Raw genomic sequence first — 27,270 nt, 5'->3', positions numbered from 1 at the left:
GGATCTCTGCTCCAGCGCCTGGAATGCCTCATCTTCCCCCTCCTTCTCCAACCTTGAGGGTCGCAGGGCTGTTTCTCACACTTTTTACCCCTCACTCCTCACCACCTTTGTGGCATTTTGCCCATTCTTAAATACACTTTCAGAGAGGTGCTACCCCCAGCTTGGCTGAGGGGCTTGGCTGGGCCCTGCTGCAGGGCGGGTGGAACTGTGCCCAGCTCGGGGCAGCCCCTCCTCCCCTGCTGCCAGCACCCTGCCACAGGCACCTAGGACCCAGAAACCCAACAGAGAGAAAATTCAGGACGTTTTGTGGGATCCAGTGATGTGAAACTCATACTGCTCTAAGAATGACAATAGTTTGCTGTTTTTCCTTGATGAAAAGCGCTGGTTTTCCCCATTTGCAGAAGGGACTTCTTTTTAGCAGTTGTCTGAAATTTGTGCGATCCCTTACGGTCTGAGCAAGTTGAAATTGAATTCTCCTTAGTGAAATAAGTCATTGAAATCTTCCACTAATATTCATAATCACATTCATGCCTGGCTAACTATTCAAGCTGGGCAAAATTATGACAAAAGAAATACACCATCAGCTAAAAAGCACTTGCTTGAGCGAACTGAGCGGATTTTGAGAAATACAGCCCTTCCCAAGAGGCAGCTGTATTGCCTATTAGTAGCTAAAGGTGAACTGAAATTTCCAACTTGATTCTTCTAAAACATAGTTTTTATCTCAAGAGAGACAGCAAACTCTTGGCTTTTTATCTTAATTCAGGATGAAAAAAAATCTTTTAAAGAAAAAAAACTCACTTGAATGTGTTCCCAGTTGCCTTCCTAACTCCTTCGAGCAGTCTCTCTTTGCCAAAGCACTTTTACCAAAGCTCTTCCAGTAGGAAATATTTTATGAAATACAATTGAAACAGATGTTCATCACCCAAAAAGTGCAAGACATATCTTAGCTTCTCCCAACGAATAATGTAATGCCCTCCCTCAGATCAGCCAAACAAAACCATACTTCAACAGAGCACCAAACAAGATGGCCATGTCCATGCTCTGCTTTTCTAGTACACATTGCTGGAAAAATGCTCACTGCTCACTTCACAAAGTACAGGTTATTAGCAGGACAATAGGGGAAAAGGAAATATGCAAATGTGAGTCTAATTTATTTCTTATCTATGACCTATTAATAAGATAAAAAATAACATCTTGGAATTACTTGTTGATGATACTCAGTTCATCAAGAGGAAAAAAGGCAGCTTCAAGTAAAATTTCTTCTAGAAGTTGCTATATAGAGACAGAATTTTCCTTCTGAGCACCTACTTCCTCATCTTTTTTAATATGGTTAACACATAAGGTCCACAAAGGGTGACTAAATCTCTAATTTTATATTTAGAAGCCCATAGAATTTCTTCCAAATCACTAACTACTCATTTTTTTACTTGAAGCAATGGAAAGTCCATCACCCCTTTCCTTGTTCCTTCCAGTCATTAACATGTCTGATTTACAAATATTTCACATGAAACACTATAGACCCACAGTGATATTATCATGCAAGTCACCTTCTTGACCATAGCAGGATTACAAACAGGAATGCTCCACCTAACAGGGCTGCAGAAATGCAGTCCAGCTTCTTAGCGCTTGGGGATGAAGAAGTACACACTTCTGCCTGGGCAAAGGTGACAGTTTTGAGAGATCATGCTTGAGAAATCATGCTGATAGCATGTGCCCTGAGAGCCAAGAGCCATCAGGGAGCCCAGTTTCCTTTTCCTGCCTTCACCACAGGTACCATTATTATTGTTTTTATCTTCCCACCAATACAGAAAGTCTCTTTTTCTGATGCTGCTTGGTACATTTAACAGTAGATTTCCATAAGTTATATTATATTAAAATCTAGATCTTCATTAAAGTAGAGTTTTATAGCCACATTCAGTTATAAAAAAAATACATGTATTTTTAGGAAGTAGTTTTTACACCCAGGGTTGATATTATTATTCCTTCATTCCTGTGACTTCTTCAAGAGAAAAATATATATATATTATTTGTTCTACAGTGGTGACTATATCCCCCTAACAGTATCTGACTGTGCTAGGCACAGTAAATGCATGAAACATTAAAGTGACTTCCTGCCTCAAAGAGGTTATGCTTTAAGCATACGTGACAACAGATGGAGAAAACCCTGGAGTATTAATATTGCATGCACCAGAAGGGATTGTTCTCACCATGCATGAATTAGACTGTACACTGTTGCTACTTGTACTGAAAGTCCTTGGTCCAATACCACATCTTGCAGGACTGGAGGTGGAATTAGACTTTCTTTCAAAGTCTACAGATTGAGTGCTCCCTCCCACACATTTCATTATACTGCTGTCAAAGTTCATTCTCACTGGCATTGTCATTTTTATTTTGAAAATGTTTTCAGATTGCAAGAGGCTGCAATGGAAAGAATCACTGACACAAATTTGGCATGCTTTTCTGTAAGCACTAGAAGGAAACTCTGCCTGCACTGCAGGCAAGACAATCAGCACACCCCACAGGTAAGACTCGTTTCCCTCATCTGAAAGCAACACAGAACATAGCTGCACCAAGAGTCATCGTTTACTTTCATATCAGCACACTGGTGGTCAGCAACACAGGAAAAGGAGAACTTAGTGAAATATAGTGTGTTGTGTTGGAATATGCAGGATCTGGAGCATTTCTGCAGCAAACTACTGACCTGAAAGTCCAGATCATTGGTAAGCAGTTCCTTTATAAGTGATTTTTCACTCTGACCAAGCCAATTTAAAATCTGTTGTGCTTGTCTCTACTGAGAATAGCTTTTGGCATATCTCAAACACATTGTAGAGTGGTTTTCATTTTTGAGAAGCTTTGTTTCTTCTTCTTATGCCTAACACATTTGAACTTCCATAGAAGGACTAATCAATCCAAAAGAATACTGTCATAGGCTGTGTGTGGACCAGATGTGCTTCTGTTGATGTTGCAGAGAGATTTCCCCCACCGGGTTTGAATTGGGAACATGAAGAGGCCATCTGGTAGTAAAGATAATTTACATAGCACCTTTTATCACCAAATATCACAAAGCATCTTACAAATCACCTACTGTACAGGAAGAATTTCACTCAGAACTGAAATGCAAATACCTTCGGGGTAAAACTTGGCAAATACATAATAGCACACAGTAATGCTATGAAACAACTTGTAACTAGTTGTGAAGAATAAAGTCATAGCAAACTGAAATCATGAGAGGAAGACAGGCAAGACAAATTATAGTTACAAATCAGTTGCAATCCACAGTTTCACCCTATATGTGAAGCAATAATTTAGTAAAATTAGTTTCTTCCTTTTGATAAATGCAACTCTGTTAAAATGATCTACAAATACAGACATTGAAAACAGAACACAGGACTAAGTGGATAACATCATATTAGTATTGCAGGCATTTACAGTACATATGCACAGTAAATGTGTATACATCATCTTAATCTCCATGTCCCAGAAGGTAATGTGGCCAAAAAAAGTTATACTATTTTTTATATTTGTTATTAGGAGGTAGTTTGGGAGGCTCTGGACAGTTTTTGATACTGTCACGCGTTATCACTACATGTTAGAATAATCAAGAAAAAGCAGTTTTTTCAAATACAATAAAATGTTCTTTCTATCCATCTTGAGAAAAATGAACAGTAGGAGAAAGAACACATGATAGAGTGCAATATGCATCAGAGTCAGCAAAGAAAACAGCATTTAATTTTAAAAATGAAACAACATAAAATTGCTTTAGTGAGATGTATTACTTGAAAATGCTACCTTCTTTGGTTACCATTCCACCATTTCCAGACGGACACTTTGTTTCAGCCCAGAATCTGTCTTATCTCCTGTAAATATATTCTTATCATGTTCATGTACTGTAAGAAGGCAATTCTAAATGCTGCTCAATAAATCAAATTAAGTAGACATACAACATAATTTAATTTATGCTGTATATTTATAGAGCTCCCAGAAGAACTTACTACAAAATCTTTCACTGCACTTAAAATGAAACTGAAAATGTAGTTTTATTTAAGTATATTTTTGAGATAAGGACTTTCAAAGAACCCAGGAAGTTCAGCTGCCAGCTCCCACTTTTTTATTTTCTCTTTCTAAGAATTGCCTGGTCATACAAAGTCACACGTAGCCTCATAACCTAGCCACAGTGGTCTTTCCTATCCCAGGGAAGATAAAGAAGTAAAGACAATGTTACTGATTCTACAGTAAATGACCAGCAGGTCTTCTCATTCCAGCATTACCACCTGTTGCAACCAAGAGTGCAATTTTTTCAGCATAGCCATGTGATAGCTGCAAAACTTTTGTGTATTAAACTACCTGCTCATTAGGAGCAAAGTGTTTTCTTGGGGCTGTTCAAACCCTTATAATTGACTGTGACAGGGTAGAGTGTCAGGATATCCCTGTTCACTCCAAAGGAATGACAGCAAACACTGTACAGCAGACACACCAGTCTGTGGCTGTCTTGAAAATTATGGGTTAGAAAAGCCACCAAAGATTTCATGAATAGAAATGCAGATCTCTGAGGAGGAGCAGCACAGCCAGGTACTGAGGGTCTGTGTGCACAGCCCTGACATACGGCTCATTAGGATTCCTGGAAAATGTGCACTAGCAAAATCACTCCACAATTATTATGTCCATTTTCATGGTCATGTTTTGTTCAGCCTCCTGATTGTAGTACTTACAATCAGAGGTGCAGAACAGCATGAATACAGTGCGCTCAACCCCAAGAAGCAATTTTCTTTTTTTTATTTTTTAAGTAAGAGTCCTACGCACTAAAAGAATATGAAAAGATTATTATTAAACTACCTTTAAACGTGTTTAATGGCACCACGTGTTGACTCAGAAGTTCCTTTCCTCCAAGCCTATACAAAGTGGAGGGTCTAATAGTAAATGCTTTGTTACTGCATTGATAGATGTACCATATCTTTCATTCCTTTTCAGAAAAAAAAGTCACACAGGTTTTGGGTTTTTTTTAATACAATGTTTTAAAGATAAAACTCCAATATATCTATTTAGAAGAGCAACCTTGGCTTCTGTAGTAAAAATAATAATAATAGCACTTAAAGTACTTTAGATCTTCAAATTGCTGTATGGATATTAAGCGATTTGTCCCTATTGAAAAGGATTTTAGTTGGCATTGGATAGTAAGTAGCAGCAGGTATCTCTCCCCCCCCTTAAGGCATTTTCCCCTTCCTGTTTTATTGCACATATGATGAGGGCTTCGCTTCTCTGACTGTGGGAATTCCAGACATCCATTACTGGTGCTACTGAATGATTTGAATTTGCTTTTACCTGCCAGAGGAACCAACCAAACACCTATTATTTGTAATGGAAAGAAGAGTTAACTGTCTTCTGAAGCCTGCTCTCTTGCCATAACACTGAGCTGCCCTAGGTAGGTTTCACAAGGAAATATCCCCTTTTTTTTCTAGCTCCAAATAAGCTCCCTTATTTACTATTACAATGAATAAAGCCAGAATAAGCCAGAATCTCATCTTTTGCAAGTGATGGGGTAGAAATTCACAATGAGCACAGTCCCAGGCACGGTGTTTACACAAATACAAAGGTAAAAGTTGTTGTCCTTAGTTTTTTCAAAGCAGCTCAGCGAAGCAGGGCTTGACAATTTCCGCTGTATCTAGAAAACCACCTTCTTTAGGTGGCAGGAAGTGCAGGCAAAAGAGTCGGTTCTGCTCTACAAACTAGGGCACACTGTACAATAACTGAGCTTTGGAGAGCCAGAGCTTGTCACAGCAGAATGAGAGTCTGCAATTCCAGAAAACTGTTGAACTTAAAATGTACTGCACTCCCATCCCACCTAGAATCTCAGAAGCTGGTACTCTCCCAGTTCCTCTTTGCAGCAACTCTTCTTTCTGTAAGAGTTCCGTAGTGTACCCATGTCCTTGAAATTTCAAATTAAACCCCAAGAAGACTGAGGATTTTGCAGATGTAATAAGCATTAATTCAGTACTCTTTGTTGGCAGAAGAGTATTCGATATTCAAGTGCATTACAGCCATTTATCTTTTGCTTATGCAGGAAACTATTTCTATAAGCTTGTGAGGGGAACATTGTCAATAAACATTAAAATAAAAACATTGGAGCAGCTTGGCTTGTGGAACCTCTCGCAAAGCTGAGAATTACTGTCACACATCCAGAGCTGTATTCAGAATTCTGTCCTGGGTCTGCAGTAGTTACATATCAGGTTTTGATGACAAGAATTAGGAAAATATTATTTGTAGAGGGTAGAACTTGCTAGAAGAATTGCTGAGGAAAAAAGACAAGATTTCTGGGTCTGAAAGGATGAAGCTGAATTGCTTCTCTCTGGTGCCACACAGAAAAGATTTCTGAGCTGATTTATTGCACAGCTTATGAAAGATCAACACGTGCACAGAACAAAATCATTGTTTTCTTTTCTTCTTCCCAGAACCATAAACCTATATTTCAAAAGCCACTGCTGAAGTGGAGGATGAGATGGAAAGGCTGACCTCTTAATCAGTTTTCAAGGGCAGGTCTCTTGGTACTTAACCCAGGAATTTTCTCAGTCTTCTGTGTCATTCTATGCTGCCATCATCTGGCTCTTTTCATAAAACCTGACTAACTCTCTTACTCTCAGTTATCTCCAGGCCTGAGTTTTTCTCTGGGTAGGAAGCTTCAATGCTTTTTGTGAAGATATTTCAGAGTAAGAATTTGTCTTGGTCCAAGCAGCAAGCCAGCTACTAAACCCACAGAATACTTAGCCTCTTGACCAGGCATCCAGCTCCCTTTGCCTAACAGAGCACAAAATAGAGGAAGAATGTTGATTTATGTGTCTTTTCATACTCCAACCTATTATTCTGATTCCAACGCTCCTCAATCACCCACCAGAGATTTCTTGATAGCAAGCCAGTTACTTTCAGCATGCCAGCCACCGAGGTTCTGACTATATCCTCGTAAGGATGGAATGCAGACATCTGGCCATGGAAAACACCTTTCCTCCTACAGTAAATGGGTGTTACCAACTCTTCCAGTGATTAACTTAAATATAAACAGGTTGTTTACTTACTCTTGTGCAAATATTATTTTTTGCTTGACAGGGCAATGATAAAAGGTGAGAGAATCTTTCCAATCAGCTTTCCGGATCCAGGGTCACATTGCTTCCAAGAAATCACAACCTACACCTCCTTCCTATTCAAGTGGCACCCAGAGTACTGTGTAAAGATTCAGAAATGTTGATCTGGCTAAAAGTTTAATTTCTGATGGCTGATAAAACTCTCAGGAAACCATGAAAGCAATGACACTAATGTAGACGTGGAGAGAACAATAAATACAATAAACTTTGCTTCATCTTTAGGTTGCAGCACACCTCAGGAAAGTCTTTTTTTCTTTTAGCATTTCCAATGCTTGACTTTTTGTCTTCACAGGAACCCTCTAGTTGGAGAAGGTCCAGAGGAGGGCCACGAAGATGATAAAAGGGCTGGAGCACCTCTCTTATGAGGACAGGCTGAGAGAGTTGGGGCTGTTCAGCCTGCAGAAGAGGAGGCTCTGGGGAGACCTGATAGCAGTCTTCCAGTACCTCAAGGGGGCCTACAAGAAAGATGGGGAAAGGCTGTTTAGTAGGGCCTGTTGCGATAGGACGAGAGGTAATGGTTTTAAAATAGAGGGGGGTAGATTTAGATTAGAAATTAGGAAAAAATTTTTTACGATGCGAGTTATAGAACACTGGAACAGGTTGCCCAGAAAGGTGGTGGAGGCCCCATCTCCGGAAACATTCAAGGCCAGGCTGGATGAGGCTCTGAGCAACCTGACCTAGTCAGGGATGTCCCTGCTCCTTGCAGGGGGGTTGGACTAGATGACCTTTGAAGGTCCCTTCCAACCCTAACCATTCTATGATTCTATGATTCTATGATTCTATGATTCTGTGCGTGCCAGACAAAAATCTACTTAGCAAAACATGCTCAGCTGCTTTGTCTTCCTGCCAAAGGATTCACCCAACCTGTTATGCAGGTAACAAGGACAAGAAAGCAAGGTTGCCTGCTTCTCTGCTGCCCAGCCACACCCCAGTTCCCAGCACAGAACAGAAAGACATTACAGAGAACCTTTATGTTGTACACAAACTGCAAACAAGCAAACACAGCAGATACTCCCTGTCACACAGCACATCAATCAACATGTGTAGTTCTTGACAGGACAGTAATCAATGACCATAGGGAGACAACAGCATGGGGTTACTGGGAGACATGCCAGTATGCTTGCCTTCATTCTTTTTCCTGAACCATTGCCCAGGAGAGGTAGGTTGGATAAGGCTTTCCTGGAGCCTGGGATGCACATTTTTGAGAGTACGTGAATTACTGCATACAAAGGAGACTATTGAGTGTATAAATTAGAATTAACAAGTCTTGGTGCAAACCAGAAAAAAAAAAAGAGCATATTTACATAGGGACAGTAAGGAGAGACAAACCTAAAAAGAGAAAAGAAGAAAGGAGACTTGATCTTAGAAACTTTAACAACTGCTTGGATTTAATCTCCATAGCTGAGCCCTGAGAAATTCTGCAGAATCAAAACTGAAATTAAATAGATACTTCTTCAATGAACAAAAACATAGCTAATATTGAATATACAGAAATGACCACATATTCTGCCTGAGTATGAACTTCAAATGACAGCATGCTGAAATTTACAGATTCTCTATTTGCTATTTGTTTTTGCATTGACAGAACAGAGGTGGGACAAAGAGGCTGGAGGGTGTGACAGCCAAATCAAACTTCCATTCTGAATTCAAATCTGAATTGCACCTGAATCAGTACACTCAGGTGTTGAGCTTCACTGCATGTCTCCCCTGAAAAGCTTCACTGACCTGAATACTAGATGACCTTTAAAGGTCCCTTCCAACCCTAACTATTCTATGATTTTATGAATCCTCCCTCATGCATCCTGGCAGAATTAGGCTAGGAATTTCAGGCCCATTGAGGAACTGGCATAAGTGGAACCAGGCTCCCAAGGCTTAAAAAGAAGTTGTGATTCTAAAGAAGCAACACAGAAAGCAAATGTGTACCTCTAAAAATACTCATGTCAGCACAGTTAAATATTGGAGGCTTGAGGAAATACCTTACATACAGTTGTTTTCAGAGGAAATGCAGACAAGTTGTCTATTGGCCCTATATAGCATCGCTGGCATTTATTCCTTACATAGTCAATTTTCCTAGCCTTAGCCACGTAACTTTAGAGTAAGAAGGAAATAGAAAAGTAGCAAATCATGTAGAAATATGTGCCACATATTCCTCACTCATGGATTAAACAAAACAAAGAATGCTTCATTTCATTTTTCAAGCAGGCTGTCTATGTTTCTGGAGAGCGCTGATGCCCTCTGATATCTGAGCAAGATAGCATTAGGACCTTACACACTGTATTCCTCCTTGCTTTCTTAATAAAAGAATAATGAACTCAGTGGTGCAGAAGCAACAAAACATGCTGCTATGAAGGAGACCTCAAAGCCCACTCAGCTGCTTCACTGCTGCGTATTAAAATTAATGAGTTTCTGCTACAGAAAGAAAGAGGTGTCCTTAGATGGGAATGAGATCTATGATCTTTGTATTGTAGCACAACCACTGAGCAGCACAGAAATCTGAACAGCTCTGTCTCAAACAATAAATTTATTTTAAAAGGAGGAAAGCAAGGACAGACTGAATACACTTACTATATATATTCAAAGAGGGGATAGGAGAGCTTTTCATTTACATCTTAAGCACCTTCCCATTAGTAAAGACTGGATTGCTGTTAAGGCTCTCTCTTTCCCCCCCATTTATATAGCTAACAGAGCAAAAAATTGGCAATATTGAATGCCAGCCAGCACCTGAGGCTGCTAACTCAGCCAATACAGCCACAATACTTAATGGATCTCAATTACAGAGCCCTTATTTTTGTGCATGGGAACATATATCTGGAGGTCAGCACATTTCATTAATATTTTTGATTAACACATCCTTCACAGTGGTTTTGAGCTTTTAATGCTTCCCAGTTAATAAAGCAAAATTTTGAAGCAGCTATTAGCTTGGTAACTAATATGATTTTTAAAATGCTGTTTCATTAAGACAGTTCAGCTTTATCCCAAATTCTTCCAGGTTTCGTCCAGCTGCAAAGAGGAGTTAGTAACACACTGCTACACTAACATCTCTTTGAAGCTTATTTCCTGTCTCTGAGTTCCAGTGAGGATCAAAAATGAGTAGCATATTTCATACCCGAAGAGTACATTGAGTATTTTGTGAGTTCAGCTCAAGCCATTTGCTTGGACTGAACTTCTAACTGGAGGACACTTTTACCACAGATTATCTAAATTCCACAGAATCATTTCCTAAAGTCTTCAGGAAGATCACTCCCTTTTCTTAGGTGCTAGAGACACATCAACCTTAGATATATCCATGAATGCTAGCTTCAACCATAGTATAGAATTACAGGTGTCAAATCATAGTAAAAAATCAGAAAACCAGGATGACCCCCAAACTGCTCTGAACTATCCTATAAGCACCAAATATTCCCATCTTACTGAGGATATTTGATCTCAAACTATCCAAATCTGACACTTACACACTTTCTGTTCCATAGATCATTGCAACCTATAGAGTACTCTGAGCTTTTACCAAGTAGGAAAAAGAAAGGAAGGAAAAAAAAAAAAAGAAAAAAACTTGAAGCAGCATCAACAATCCAGTCTGCTAATGTGTGTGCAGCTTTCCAAATTTAATTTTTTTAGGTTCTTGTGGCTGTGATTTATACCTAAAAATCTTTGTTATGTCACTGACGTTGAACTCCATGTTTCCACAGTGTACCTGCCTCACTCTGCAAACTGCTTCTGTTCTAATTTAATCAGGTTCAGCTTATTGACAGTACGATGTTGTAAAGGGCAGATATTTTGCTTATCTCATTAAAATACAGAAATTTGCTACACTGTCATGCCATTAAATCCCAATCAGTCTAGGAGCATTCCATTAGGACTGCAGTAGCTCATCATTACTGGTTTATTTTTCTTTTACTCTCACTAGAGTTAAGCTTTCTCAAAAAAGATACCACATGAAGAAACATGACATCTGAAGGTCAGCCTCTATCACTCCTTTTTGGGAGGTGGTTTTTGGGAAGACAATAAAGAGAATGGAAGTGAAAATGTCTCCCAGAAGACTCTAGAAATATATGGAGTGATTTATATGGTGTAAGGAGAGAACGCTCCATTTTGTCACTTCCCTGTTGGTAGCTGGAAAACCTCCCTTTGTGTCTCTCTCCACTCTCCCACTTTTGTAGAAGGGGCAAGCCTGAAGTTAATCTCCAGAGAGTACCTGGGGAATACTCTGATTCTGGGGATATTTTAATACAAATGCAGTTGATTCTGGCTTCTCTAGTCTAGCCGAAACAGAACCCCCGCACTGAGCAATCTGCCATCTGTTCAAAAGTCTCAGACTGGGCTCTGGCAAAGAACTGATTTCCTTCCTCCTTCCCTCCCAAAACAGAGAAAGTGCAATTGGATGTGTGGTCTCACAGAAACATAATTGTTAAGAGACATTTCCACAAAGACTTCCAAGGCCAAAGAGACAGATAACCTCCTCTGCTAAAAGGAATCACACTAACAAGACAAAGGCCATGTACACACCAGCAAGGACTGGGGACCACTAGGAACAGAGCTGTGGAATGAAACAGTTGGTCCTCATGACCTGACATCGTCACTATGCATATTCCATGGGGGTTTACCTCAGACAAGAACTAATCAGGTCCTATTAGGGGCTGAATGCATTTGGTGAGCACTGAATGTGCTCTTGGAACACATTATCCTCTTCAGTTTCATCTGAAAGAGATCCAATAAAGCACCCCAAGACTGCTCCATCATGTAAATCAAAGCATGTTTAGTAGGGGCAAGCAGACTGGCTTCAAAAGCACATTCCTGATCCGAACTAAACCAGTAATTTAGAGACACTATAAATTCTTCTGTATGAGAGCCTAACAGAGGAATAAAATGCATTCTGTGCTGTGCCCAGAGATGCACCCCTGGAATCAGGATGCATCTTCCAAAGTGAGGTGATGTTATGTGAAAGACAAACAGATGGGCAGGCAATTTTTTAAATTAGATATAATGGAATAAAGCAATTTAAAGTAATTTTATTCTCTCTAAGAGTAAAATTTATTTTTACATTTTAAGCAAATGAGAGCAGCTATGCTGCACAAGTCACAGAGCTAAGCATTAAGAGGAATGTCTCCTACAGCATCTTGGATCTTTTTCCAGTGACATTTAAATGACAGAAAAAATACCAGGAGTGGCCTTTGCCACTCTCAGCTTTTCTGTATCTAGGCTTTCTCACACAAGATTAACCAAAGGTATTTTGACATGCCTAAATACAAATAAAATTATTTTTATTCGGACAGAAATTAAATATAGTAACAAAACTTCAAAGCAATCTATTTTCAGCACTCTGTGAGAGACTGGAAGTCATAAACAATTGTATATATTTCTTTGGAAATGTTTATAACACACTTAAAAAGCAGGCAACTAAATTAGCCCAGATATCTAATGCCAGGAATCAAATTCAATCAGAGCAGCACTTCAGTGTTTCAGATAAAAGTCTGGCAGAACTTCACGTAGGAAAATGACGCATAGGAAATGACACAGTGAGGGTGGGTCACTTTCATATAACACAAAATTGAACAATGTATTATTAAACATATAATTTAAATTGATTTCAAGAATACTAGTCTGAAAGGTGATCCAGTGCCAAATGAAACACAAATTTTATCCATAGCAGTGGATCAGTTCTTAATGATCATGGGCAATACTTGCAAATATGTAGAGACTTGAAGTCAAGCTGTAAATTTGCATTTCAACATCTCCATAAAATACCCCAATTTTAAGGAAGTCTAAGTGTATACAGCGCTTGACTGACTTACATCACACTTCGCGAGAAATATATAGAAAATTGGAGATTTCACACACTTTGCTACTGCATCTCATATCTGACCAGTTGAACAAAAAATAATGAAGCATAAATCCATCAGCTGCCCTGAGCTGTTCAGTTGCCAACCCACCATGCTACTGCTTCTCTGTTCTGGTTAAACTGAGCAACAGTAAAAAAGATGATATCTTAACAGAGGAGGAAAAGGAATTCTTTTGCTTTAAAGCTGGTTTGGGTTAAAATTCAATAGCAGCAAGATTAAAAAGAAAGTAACCAAGAAAGTATAATCATATCTACAATACTGTGTAGCAGTTCTGAGAACAAAATTATCTCTTCAGACAAGCAACGTTCCTGGAGTACAGCAAAAAATATTAGGCTACAGACACTGCTATATGAAGACAAACGTCCCAATATAAAGTAAAGCCAACATGGCCTGTGGGCCTTAATGTACATCTATGCCTATTTTTAAATGTCAAAAACGAAACCTGTAGAGCACTAACTGCATGGGCCTGTCTTTTGCATCGCAGAGACTCAGACAATGTTTCCATGAATAAACAGGAAAATTCCTATGTCATGAAGGAAGGGATTTTCTCACCAGAGTCTGGCAGGCACCTCTCCATTTTGTCCAGTCTCTTCTGAATTATTCATGTGTGTTTGTTAACATTTTCATCTCACTTTTAGTGTCACTCTTCAGGTATTAGTTTACCTAAATTTCACTGAAACCTTCACAGTAGACTAGAATTAAACCTTTGTGAGTAACGCTTGAACACGGCATGCAGTAAGTCTTTATTAAATATATATGTAGGGGATGCATATAAATTATATAATTATGATACCACGATTACACTCCTGATCCCCTTTTTAAAGGCTGACAGGCCTATAGCAAAAAGCAATCCCATGTGTATGTTTTTAGAGATCATAAAAAAACAACGCAAAAGGGAAATATTAAAAAAATAGATTGTTTCTGTCCGAGTAAGTAGCACAAACTTTTTAACGAACTTGAACCCGCCTGCTGCGAGCGCGGGCTCGTCCCTGCAACGCCGGGAGAGCCCGGGAGGGGGAGAGCGGATCCAGCGCACGGTGCGGACGCGGCGCGCAGCTCCCGCAGGCTGTCACCGAGACACAGACCGCGCCGCAGCCGGACAGCTGCAGTCGTTCCGGAAAGATTTCGATGTAAAGAATGCTTTTTAAAGGAAATATTTTTTAAAATGCAACACTGGGGTTGCTATGCAATCTAAAGATGCAAATCTTGCATAGAGGAGTTGATATTCAAGTCAGTGCAGTTAAAAGTTATTTTAAAATTTTCCTTTAAAATTATTTCCTCACTAATATTTAACATATTTTTCTTATCTGTTCCTGAAGATAAATAACTAGGGCAATATATGCACAAGAAGCAAAGGATTTTTAGGCATTTTACCTGGCCAACTGTAGAAAGAACACCTACTAAATTATATTTTCCAGTTCATTTATGTTTACCTACCCAAAAGATGGAACCATGAATCAAGAAGGAAGGCTAGGAGCTGGTACTGTGACACAGGTCACCAGCCTTCAGCTCTGCTGGTAGGCGGCCAAAACTCAGTGACTAGTGAGTCAGCAGACCTCCCCATCAGTAAAGAGCAGACCTTATTTATAGCTGGTAATCTTCTGCAGCAGGAGTCACCTCTGGGAAATGGGGTACACTGCTTGTATCAGCCAGCACAAGTATGGTAGACTTGGACCCAGACTGCTGCATAGCTGGTGTTTCTGTGCTAACCAACGTCTGTGCCAACCTACCTTTACTTGTATTACAAAAGACAGAACAATATCCCAGCTGGCCTATTTCCACATCTCCAGAATGGAAAGAACTAAAAAGACCATGTTTTTCTATGACAGTTCAGATATTTACACGCCAAATTCCCCAACCCTCTGAAACTTCCACTGCAAGTGGCAACGGCCCATCACATTTCTGACCTGTTCCCAGCCTCCTCACTTCCTTAACTCTTTGTTCCTAATGTATCTGCTTAGAGAAGTAGCTTTTCCAGATTTTTCAGTTTGTCTAATATACAACTTGAATATTTGAGACTGCATATTCTTGTAGCCAAATCTTTTGCAGATTTGGTGCAGATATTCTCTGCATCATGTATGCTGAGTCCTGCACAGTCTGAGATATGTCTCGGAGAGCAAGTACACCATCCTGTCAAATAAGGAACCCAGTTTCCTTTCGTTCTTCACACACCACTAGATCGATAAATCAAGATGTCATTAAACCTGATGCAGGAAAATCAAACAGGTGCCTTTAAATTATTGCTTTCAAAGCAATTTTGCATGAAACAAAACACGTATTGATTCCATATCCAATACAGTACTCTCATTGTATCTCTAAGAAAATTTAGCATTCCTGATCACAGAAGTTCAATTTTTGCATTTGCTGTGATTTTTCCTGAAGACTGTCAACACACTTATTTCATTTTAAATAGTTTATGACATGAAAGTTTAGAATTTTTGTTAAAAGTAACCTTTAGCACCTACCTAGCATTTTTATCTGTCCAGAAATTACAGTAAATCACCACAATCTTTACCTCACCTGCTAATTTAGTTAGGCTATGACCAGAACAAAGGGCCACTATAAATGCCAAAGTAAGGGCTACACCCATTTATAAGTCACACAGCCCCAAGTTTCTTATTTAGCAAGTTAAATATTTACTAGATTATAACCCACTAACAACACAAGTAAACCCACTAACAACATAAGTAGGTCCCTTAGATGATAACTGATTTATCAGAGGAAAAGTCTTTAGCAAGTATTTCTTAGCCCCACCATGGACATTTCTAAAATATCTTTTTCCAGCTGTTTTTCTTAACCCCACAGAAGATCAGATCTCACCTGGATGGATATGTGCATGAATAAAGCAGAGTAACACATCATCAAAAGGATTTATCATCTCAGACTGTACTTCTTTCAGTCTTCTACTCTGTCGTCATTTCCAAAGTGGTAGTGAGTGATAAATGTGACATTCAAATGGATTCTGACACTTTGGTTTCTGAACGTCAAAGAAAAAAAAGGTAAGATTTCAATTTCTTAAAAGCTATTTAGGGTGCATATTGCTCTTAAGAAATGTGACTATCAAAATCTGTCTTTCCATAGCATTCTGCTTTTCTTGTTTACTAAAAAACCCTCCTACTTTATATATCTACAACTATGGTGTGGATCTGGATTATGAGTTCTTGTGTTTTCAGACGTGGGAGGACAGGACAGAGAACTATTTGTATTAATCCAGCATACCTTCAATGCATTTGTGCCTATTCACAATAGATGAGTATCTATTTCAAAGTTAGGACTACACAAATCTTAAAATATCTCTGTGACTGCAACTATAGCTGTTCTTGGGAGACAAGGGGAAAACAAGGAGAGAGAGGACAGAAAGACAGCTGAAGAGGAAAGGAAAAGGAGATATTGAATTATAGTTCAATTTAATCCAGCTGTTCTAAACCTGCCTCTGTGATGTTAAACAGTATTAGAGAGTGATTTTGAATACAGAAGAAACACTGTGGTCACTGTGCTGATTTGGCCATCAGCAGAGCAGTCATGCATAGCAGTAATTACACCTTACATAGATATACAGATTGTGTGGTTTGGCGTCAATTTAAAACACAACTCTTCACAGTCAGAACTAGAACTGTTTATTTTAATATGAGAGTCTAATTAGCCAGTTCCAGTTTAAACATTCTGTATGATCAGGAAAAGCAGCAAAAATCATTGTGAGGAGAGCTGCCACTGAGAAACAAGAATAAACAAAAACAACTTTTGCCTTGCTCTGTGCATCTTCTTTGGACAGAGCGATCTCCAGCACAGATTGCCTTAAACATCCCTCACAATGAGTTTTGTGCTGTTTTATGTGATGATTCCACTATCAGAAGTTGCATTCTTATGAAGCTCATATGTTTGACTTAACTTCTCAGTTCCTAACCTCCATAAATTATAACTCCTGCTCAGCTTTTCTCGTTCTCAAAATCGGTTCTCACCTTTCAATCACTCTTGCACCTTAATCTTCTCTTTTAAGTTGCTAAAAGCAGATGATTTCAATCTCCTTTCTCTTACCTCTCTAAATTATATCCTTAGATTGCCTTTGTATTTCAATGTCTCTTCTTCCACTTTTCTCTGTTGCATTTTGCCTCTTCCCAGCTCCCACCTTGTCTATAGAATTTGCTGCACAAATAGAGCTTATTTTAAATGCAAGAGGCTTTCCTTTTGCATGAAGGAGAAGTATCCTTTGGCTGCTTACCTTTCTCTCACATCCTGCTTTAATAGTGATGCTCAGAATATTAATTTCAGACAGAACTCTCAGAGAAGAAAATTAACCACAGTCATTTTTGCCTGCTTTGTGGTAAATTACAACCCTGGACATTCATAGTCTTGGACTTTTTTTGGTGGAGACATTTGTCTGTTTTAGAGAAATAAGCAGATGAATTAGGAATGGGTCTAGAAATTACCAAATTTCTCCTGTGCTTTTTTCTTTCTCACACATTTAACTATAGCTGTTAGTGTTCATGGTTTCTTTTAAATAATTCATGTAACATAAATACATGGGTTTTCTTTCTTTAATATGCCTAGTTACAAATTAAATGAAAGTGTTCCCACACAGATTACTGTGGATTCTCATTTCTACCTAGGAGTGTACACTCTCAGTTCCACTATCAATCAATACACCATGCACATCACAATAAAATCTGAAACTATTACAAAAAAAAAAAAAAAAAAGGATGCAAGCACACTAGGTGAATGGAGAAAATGAGAAAGGAAAAATCAAAGCCTATAAATGTTGTGTGAATTACCAGGACACTTTGCCAAACTCTGAATTAGCTGTAGGTATGTTTACATGGCAATATTTGGTCAAGAAATGGACACCAGCATTATCTTAGGGAAACAAAGATCTGACTGCACACAGCGGTAGCCAAAATTAAAAAAAAAAAAATATATATATATATATAAAGGCTGAAACTGTAAATAACAATTTTAGAATGTGTTTATAGAAATCATTAGCACAAGTTTGTCTAGAATACTATAAGCACTCTGATCTCTGCATGGAACAGATTTTGGAGAAGTAGAACAGGCTTGAGAAGGCTAAAATACAGACCTTACTCCCTGAAAAAACAGAGAATATTAAAATAAATTATTTTAGAAACAATGCAGAAAGGAGCAGGCAAAGTAAGGAAGATTAAAGACTCCTAATCTGTGTGCATCTCTGTTCAAAACCAAGAAGGCATTTCATAAAAGGTAGAAAATAAAAATAATACTTTTACACTTACTCTTACTGTGTCATCAGCTGTGGAACTTGTTGCCACAGAAGGCTGTTGAAACCTATGAGTCAATATTAAGAAAGGTATTAAGTAATTATTTCCAGAATTTTCCATAAAATTAGGATATCAGCCTTGTAGAAAAATTATTTAAAATTTCCAAATTCAAGCCAATTTTTAATTGCCACAGATCAGGTAAGGCCCATAAGGGAAGAGGGAAGGGCAGATTATTCCTTACCTGCCTACTGTGAGGCTGGTAGGCCTTTGTCAGAAGTGTCCGTAGTGTGCTGCGCCGCATTTTGCCAACGTGGGATAATAGACATAGATGCAGCTTGGTTTCCTTCCAGGATAGCATTTCAGTTTTCCTAGATTTGATAGTATCAACAATCCAATAAAGTTAACATATTAGGGGTATAAAGAATGCACATTAACATGAAAATGCAACATAAATACTTCTGTTCATGTTAAAATGTTGATTTAATATACTTGCAAAGTCTATGGACTTTCATTTGCCCACACATTAGACTTGTTCTGACCTGCACTGGGTTTATACAAAGAATGAAGAACATTATTTTGTCAACAGGAAAACTAGCCCAGCAGAAAGAGGTCCCGTAGTCAGCCACTTCCAGAAAGTAACTTGCTCATCTATTTTATAAATGGCCAAAGTGCCCTCTGGAGATGCCCATCTCCACTGGCTGCAGAGGGAATCTAAAATCTGCCCTACATTTACAGTGAAACTTGTACATGGAATGGGTGGAATGACACTCTCCCACAAACTTCTAAACAATATTTGTACATAATTAGTTTAATCTCAGGATGTCTATCTCAACAAAAGACTGCTCTGCTAACTTCCTGTGAGAGATACTAAGCAGATGAAGGTTAAGATTTGAACTAACTTTGGTTTTAAAACAATCACTCATTTTAAAAATGAAAATAAATCCAACCTCAGACACAGAGAAGGCTGAAATCAAGTTCTGGCAGCTTCAGTCCAACAAATGGTCATTGATTTCTAGATCCCTTTTTCTGAAGAAATGACATATAAAGTTGTCGCAGTGTTTGCATGCTCCTGTTGGCCAAAGTGTCATGGTAAAATCCTCTCAGAAATCCACCTAGGACCTAGATAAACATAAAGGTTTTCCAGTTTGTCAGCAGTGGTCTAGTGCCATTCCTCTCCCAATTTGTGTCAGAAAAATGTTTTTAAAAAACATTCCTGGTGGGGCTGTGTCAGAAGTGCACTCAACGTGGCTATATAGAGCAAAAGGCAGATAGCAGCGCTGTGATTGCCTGGCACTGTCCGTATCACCTTCAGGCTGGGACTTGTATAAATCAGTCGCAACCAGCTATGCAACTGATAGCAAAGTTTATCTGTACACAGAGCAACAGGAGCCTGTATGATTTCACTAATTTAAGCACTTGGAAGCAGCAAAGAAAAGGCGTAATCTGTCACATCATGAAAGTCTGAAGCTAGAAGGGTTAAGGGAAGAGTAGGAAGGCTGGGTGTTGAGGGGAAGTCTGGACTGACTCAGAGTAACAGCAATAATAGCCTGTTTGACTACGGTCTATCAGCATGCACGATTTCCAGCAGTGTTACATAGCAGGACTCAGTGGTGGCAATCACAGTGCAACACCTATTCAGCTGTTTCCAGGCCGTATGTTCTGTAACAAAACAGAGCAACTTTATGGAGGCATTTGAATCAGAGTAAACTGGTACTCACAGAACATGCTCATGACTTAAGACTCCAGAGAGCTGCTTCTGTTTGTTTAAAGACACTTCAAGTTTTGGAATTCCAGGAGGAATTCACAATCTGCTATGGAAATACAGCCTCAGATTCTCCACTGCTACGTACTTCCATACATGCCAGTGGACAATGTGATTCCTAGCAAACACTATGAAGGTGTAGTTATAGGGGTTTCTTTACCTACCGTTTTCTACTTATAGCACCAAACCTTCACTTATTATCATTTTGGAAAGGTTCCCTTTGCTTATACTAGAGCCAACACAGTTCTATTATTCTATTTAATTCCTGCACACCTGGAAGTACCTTTGTCCATACTGACTACTAAACAGATTACAAGAAGCAAGTTTCCCAAAGGGTAGATGGCAAGCATGAAAAGGAAACCTCTAATGAGTAGCACTTATCTATTAGCCATCGGCTAAGGAGATTCCCACTCCATCTGTTGACTGAGAGATATTTCAACAGGAAGAGTACCCAGATCTGATAAGGGATATTCCCAGCATAGGAAGGTCTCATGCTTAAGAAATGGTAATAATATCAGTCTAACATTTTAAAAGTGTCAAGCAGTGCAAACAGGTTCAAAACCATTTGATTATGGATTCATTGTGGTATAAATGAACTAAAATTCAGTGATGGTATGCTGATAGTTTGATTCTCAATTTCACATATCATTTTCTACTTTGGACAAGTCATGCATTGAATGAAAAAGTCAACACAGATCTCTGGACAAATTAATTCATGGGAGAAGAGGTGAATTTTTTCCTGGTTTACTTTATAACACTGTACTTACCTTTGCCCTGTAATAAAATCTCTGAAATAGGCATACCATAGCAAGTTGCAGGCAATTAACAAATATAAGAAAGACTTTGGAGAGATCATTGACACAGCAAGCACTTGACAGGCCTGCCAGTGTATGTTCTTATGAAAACAAACACATAGAAGCTACTGCAGAGTTCCCGAACTTCTCAAAATGTCTGCTGGGGGACCAGATATCAAGCGATGGATGACTTGTTACACCCTGCTTCTTGCAAATTTCTAGCAATTTCATAGTGTATCTAAATACACAAATAAAGATATAAACCAGTACTTTTTGCTGGTTTCTTTACTTGTTCTTTTCTGGCAGTTGCCACATCAAAGTTACAGAAAAGCGTAGCTCCCTCTGTGATATATATACATAAACAGGATGACAATCAATTCATTTAGTTGATAATGCATTTCCATTTCCTAATCTAGTTTTAAAACAGGGAGATCAAAATATCTGAATACTTAACTATGAAATCTGGTCTGTCTTAAACTTGTTAGAGAAAGCTGGAATATTTTTACATGTTCATTTACTTGTAGCTTCATTTCCGCAGTTCTGTCTGTTTTCTAATTGAGGCATTTCTGAATGTGCAAACTGTAACTATAAAGTTATTCCATACACTAATAAATCTGAGAAATTACTCAAAAGATCAGCATTGTATATCCTGAATAAAACACCAGGCAACACACTGGCTGCAGATTGCAGAAAAAGAACGAAGACAGCAGTCATGCTCTTTTAGGAGGCCTGAAAATGCTCACTAGAGAACAAAAAGGGCCAGATTTGTAGGATCGTGAATCCCTGTAACAAAAATTACACAAGACCTCTCTTAGGTAGATTACAGATGTGTCTGTCACTGTGGTTGCACCTATAATACCTGACCACTCCCATTTACAGAACAGCGTCAACCAACTAAAAGTACGTCAGGACACAGGCTCAGAGATCCTTGCACTTTAACAGCTGCATAGGGAGGTGGACACGTGGCCCCTGGGCCGGGTTCTAAAGTTTCTGCTGATGACTGCAGTGGAATTTGGGTGTGAATCTATTCATCTTCCATTCCTCTATCTAGAATGTGATAAAGCCAGGCCAACAATTCAGGCGACAGTTGTGCTTCTTCCCTAAATGCCTTCTTTTGCTATTTCCCATACTTCCTTTTTCAAAAGGCCATCTCCTGTAGGAATAAAGAGCTCAAGAAGCAAAAGAAAATAATAACTTTTTGCATTTCGTGGTGAGATGTTTAGAGCACTCGTCTTCCTTCACATTCCCAAATGTTTTTTCCAGCTCACAGCTATTTCAAAGATGCATTTGAGATCTGGGCACAAACAGTGGTTTGCTTCTATATTTACGGTAAGATCTAATTTATTTTTATGTAAAGATTACAAATGTTTTCCATTTTCAAACAGATGGCAGTACAACTTGCTTCATTCAGAAAAAAAAGTTTCCATTAGTCTGGAAACAGCTAATGTTGGCAATACTAGCTGAGGAAACAGTAAGCTGGAAAATATAGCAGCTCTTATGTGAAAGAGAACAAAGTGGGAAAACTAACAAACGTTTGTCTCCAAGCCTGGGTTTCTCCATCAGTTAGAATTTCATTGTAACAGCCTCCCAAAAGCAAGTATTTGAAGGTAAGTATATAAAGTCTTTTGGGCATCAAGAAACCTTTAAATGCAGTAATGGAAACAAAACACTGTCACTGAAATGACCTTTACCCTAGCCGACCCATCTCCTGATTAACCCACAGCATACTGATGGGTCTAAGCACAATTCTTAATTTTATTTACAAGATTTTTTCTACAGAATCATAGAACAGTCAGGATTGGAAGGGACCTTTAAAGTTTACCTAGTCAAACCCTGCTGCAAGGAGCAGGGACATCTCCAACCAGATCAGGTTGCTCAGAGCCCCGTCCAACCTGGCCTTGAATGTTTCCAGGGGTGGAGCATCCACCACCTCTCTGGGCAACCTGTTCCAGTGTTCTACCACCCTTACTGTAAAAAATTTCTTCCTTATATCCAGTCTGAATCTACCCTCTTCCAGTTTAAAATGCTTACCCTTTGTGATCCCTTGTCACAACAGGCCCTGGTAAAAAGTCTGTCCTCATCTTTCTTATAAGGCCCCTTGAGGTACTGGAAGGTCGCTATAAGGTCTCCCTGGAGCCTTCTCTTCTCCAGGCTGAACAACCCCAACTCTCTCAGCCAGTCCTCACAGGAAAGGTGCTCCAGCCCTCTGATCATCTTCATGGCCTTCTCTGGACTTGCTCCAACAGGTCCACGTCTTTCTTATGTTGGAGGCTCCAGAGCTGGATGCAGTAATCCAGATGGGGTCTCAGGAGAAAGAAAATGCAAAAACACTTCTTTGCAAATGCAGCTTTTGAACAGGCAGCAGGGTGACTCATGATGAATAGTGAAAAGCCACACAAAACACTGTATTCCACTAGAGACAAGCTCTCAAAAGGGGATTCTCTTGCAAGATTCTGCACAGCCTTTATACTAAGAAGCCTGGAATTCAGTACAATTATAATTCCTCTGACTTCAAAGATACCCAAAGAACGAATTTAGCCCTGTTTGTTTTGGTAATGGCTGACTAGCCAAAAATGAAAGCAAAACCACTCAGGAGACGCCAAGGTAATTTTATTTCCCTTTCCCCTAATGCAACAAGTGCAGAGCTCCCAGTCGACTGCAGAATAGTCAGGATGATGTGTCTTGACTGTCATTTGTTCACATGCTGCTGCTAGAAATCAAAGATTTATCTTCTCAAAACACCTTCTTGGCATATACTTCTAATTGCGCTGCAGAGTAATTCAATGTACTGAAGCACATTGATGCAGTTTGTCTTGTATTTGGGCAGGAGGCAAATATATTCCTCTAGAGACTTAATCCTTAGCTGCCATTTCCCATAAAGATTCTCTGTCTCGAGGCAACAAGCTTGACCTTGAATCTGCCCAGACAAAGCTTGTAATTATATGGTTTGAATTACAAATACTTCATTTCTAGGTGCTCTTTGCCTCCTCATATGATCTATGCAAAACTGAGCATAAAGATGGACACAGTCTGTCCCCTAAGTGTGATTTTTGGTTGAAGTTCAAGAATTTTTGTTTCAAAATAAACACATTCTTTCCAAGGGGTTCACAGAGTACACAAAAATGAACTTCTTTGAGGTGAGAATTGTACTGCAGTAAGAAGTAATATTTCCCATCTACATGAAGCTTTTCAAAGGCTCCCACGTAGAGGACAGATCCAGGTGATTTATTATTCCTAGCATAACTCTACAACATCTACCAAAATAACAGACAATGATACTCAATCTTCCTTACAAAGTCGATGCTACGGGGGATAAAGATTGTATGTGTGTCTTTAGAAAGATAACCACAAGAATGTTATTTTAGAAAACTACCCCCAGGAGACTGAATGAGTAAAAACCTACCTTATGCATGCCACTGAAAATTACTTCTAGCTTTCCAGTCAATTTTGAGCATTACAAGAGTAATGCTCTCTTGGCTGGCTCCCTCAGCACAGATCAGATGCTAAGCGGTTTGGCTGCCCCCTCCTTCAGCCCAAGCTTGCCATATCCCAGGAGATACGTTGCACAGCCAGAATCTTCTTTAACAAATTTGATCTCTATAAGTAATTAAATCTACTTCCTTCCCACCTCACACCCAGGAGCAAACTTTGTGCTGTAATTCAGGGGGCTAAAGCTCACGTTGCTGGGCAGTGCCCAGAGCTGCTCAGAAATAGCAGGCCGATTCCTGCATTGTTGACAGAAACCTGAAGTAACTCTGTGAAGATTACATATCACATTTGGGGGAGTTAGGCTAGATCTGGACTGGTGAACAGACATGGAGGATCAGGCTCCATATAATTAAGCTCTAGCCACATTGAGTTGTTAATATTAATATCCCCATGTTGCCGGCTGAAAGGACCACAATCAGTAACTATGAAGTGTGTTCTAGTACTCACACAGCTCTCAGAGCTATGGTATACAAGCACCTATGGACATTTCCTTGACAACATTAGTTTCATTCAGTACAAAAACATGCAAAGGGAACTGCTGGTACGTTCAGAAAGAAACATTATCACGTCAGGACTTCAGAAGAGGGAGAACTCTCTCCTACATTAAAATCCCAGCTCAAGCAGTGTCTTTCTCCTCTCACCGAGATTCATGCAGTCTGATGACTGTGTCATTGTGTTGTTTCCACACTTAAGCCACTCTGTCATCCCCTATTTACCTGTCAGAACACAACTCAGCCCTCTTCATAGGCAGTGCAGACCCTGCCAGGATCTGATGAAACTTGTATAGAATCTACCCACCCACTACAGACAGCTGACATCTGCAAGCCCTAGCAGGTTCATCCATGGAGCAAGGCCAGTTTCTGTGCTTCCTTTTTTGAAAGTGCTTCCTTTACTCCAGCTGAACAGGGAGTATTAGATGTGCTGTTGGTTAAGCTTTCCATGCTCTTACTTCTCCTACCAACAGTGGTTCATAGAGATGTACTCTATTACTGTTCTTACTGATGCCACAGCAACTCCTGCTCTGTGTCCATCCTGTAACTCAATTTATTTGTCAGAATGAGGTATCAGCTGAGCAAGCCCTGTCTCACTCCCAGCGTGGGAGCCAAACTGCTGATCAAGGAGCTTTCAAGCTTTGTTTTTATATACCTGCTGGTAGCCAGACAAAAGACCAAACTATAGATCATGAATACTGCTTCTTCAGCAACTTACTTTCTCATGTACCAGTTAACATTTTGCTAGGGTTCATCATGATCTCTGATTCCCATTATCTCTTCTCTGTTTTATGTGTTCTTGAGGTTACGTTTATAATAAGTTCTCTTCAGAAGTTCAAGCACGATCTGTTTGAGTGTTTCCAGAGGTGCTAATGCATATCTATAAGTTAGTCATTGACATGAAATAGTACCAAAAGTAAAATGAAATCAAACTAATCAAAAGCAAGCAGTGGTCTTCCTGTATGTTTTCCTTTTTTTTTTTTTTTTTTTTTGTTTCTCTGGTCTTGGAACCCTTTCTGGGGTTAACTTTCCCCTTATCTCGCTCATTCTCAGTACTACAAGCCCATAGAAATCTCCCACTATCGGATGTGTTTTTCTGCCAATCCTCTATGACTGCTCATCAGAAATATCAGTTTACTTCCACATTTTTTTGTGTTCAGAACCACGACCCACTATGCCCTACCTTTCCCATTAAATTTTGTAACCTTTCAGGCTATGAAATGTTCTATATCTTTCCCAACTGGAAGGTATTGTTAGAAAAAGCAACACTATAAATACTATGAAACAGGCTATTGCCTAGAATAAATACAGACAGATGAGTTAAAAAAATGAGTTATCGAGTTACAGCTAAAGTTAAGGGAGTGGAAGGCTAAGTAAGCCCAGCTAGTTTTAGATGATCTTTGGTCACAGTAAGCACTGAATCATGTTATGTTATTTAAAGTACATTAAATACATGTTTTCTAACAGTGCACCTTTCCCAGTACAGATAAGGTCTCTAACATTATCAGAAAAAGTAGTACATACAAAGCATCACAGATTCAAAGCCAAGCCTTTTATAAAGGCCCCTTTTATTTTGTTAGTTTGTAAGCTCACCACTGGCACCATCACCTGCCCGAGTGTTTGTATGACGGGAGCACAAAATGCTTCATTGGTTGTAAAGGACTCTGCACAGACTATGTTCTGCCTGTGGTCAGTTCTCTGAATGAAGGAGGGGGTATTTATAGAGATATGTGCATAAGAAGAATATCTGGATTGGTAGAGTTCACATTCAGATATACACTTCACTGATATGTGCAGGCAGCTAGGGAGAGGTGTTACCTCTTCCGCCCAATATTGTAGCTTGTCCTGTATATACACCATACAATAATCTATCACTACTGACTGCTACTTAACAAAGCAGAAGGAATTCAATACCAACTACAAGCTCAGTTATTGACAAGTCACATTTTTCCTTTCAAAAACCAATAAAAAGCCCCTGTGAAAACAAGAGAGCTTGTGATCACTCCTTGCACGAGGAGATGTTTGCTGCACACAGAAACAGACTTCCTGCACTGCTGGCAGAGGCAGAGTTTCTACAGCTCTTCTGTGTTCAGAGCTCTCTGTCCTGGGCCTTCAGAAAACTGCCCGTAAGCATCACAAGAGCTGACTGAGCCCTCTTGAAAACCTACCCCACTGTCCTGAGCCTGTCACACAAGCAGTGCATTCATAAAGAGCAGTTGTGCCTACTGCAGCAAACATCCTTGTCACAGAGATTAAATAGAGGCAGCGATACTGCTGCAATACAACAGAGAGAGTGCTTCTGCCAAGTGGGAGTAGTACTGTTCTTCCCAGGTAGCTCAGCTTCATGCCATCAGGCTGACCCCTAAGGAAACCCTGAATGCAAGGAGACATAGGATTTACTGGAAGCTCTGCTTACTGGTTGCATTTTCTGCTGCGTATCAAAATAGCCAGGTACTCCTGCACAAAGTTGTGACTGAGGAAAAATCTGATGGCCACCTCTGGCTCAGCTTCCAGTCTCCCAGGGTGAAAAATGCCACTC

General features: G+C 39.4%; 1 protein-coding gene across 1 annotated transcript in view; it reads right to left on the bottom strand.

Moving 5' to 3' along the window:
* Nucleotides 1-23,018, bottom strand: part of PLPPR5 (phospholipid phosphatase related 5) — a 205,873-nt gene extending 182,855 nt beyond the window's left edge. Inside the window, exons 1-6 of the mRNA XM_086752913.1 lie at nucleotides 22,783-23,018; nucleotides 19,143-19,314; nucleotides 18,437-18,563; nucleotides 18,217-18,262; nucleotides 17,187-17,345; nucleotides 15,788-15,944 (exon numbers count right to left, since the gene is read on the bottom strand). The gene's annotated coding sequence lies outside the window, so the exon portion shown is untranslated. The remainder of the gene's footprint in view (nucleotides 1-15,787; nucleotides 15,945-17,186; nucleotides 17,346-18,216; nucleotides 18,263-18,436; nucleotides 18,564-19,142; nucleotides 19,315-22,782) is intronic.
* Nucleotides 23,019-27,270: the final 4,252 nt, after the last annotated feature.

The sequence above is a fragment of the Chlamydotis macqueenii genome, chromosome 8, assembly GCF_036417535.1.
Source record: "Chlamydotis macqueenii isolate bChlMac1 chromosome 8, bChlMac1.mat, whole genome shotgun sequence".
Lineage (NCBI taxonomy): Eukaryota > Metazoa > Chordata > Aves > Otidiformes > Otididae > Chlamydotis > Chlamydotis macqueenii.
Note: the sequence above shows the minus strand (reverse complement) of the source record. Positions and strands in the feature narration are given on the sequence as shown.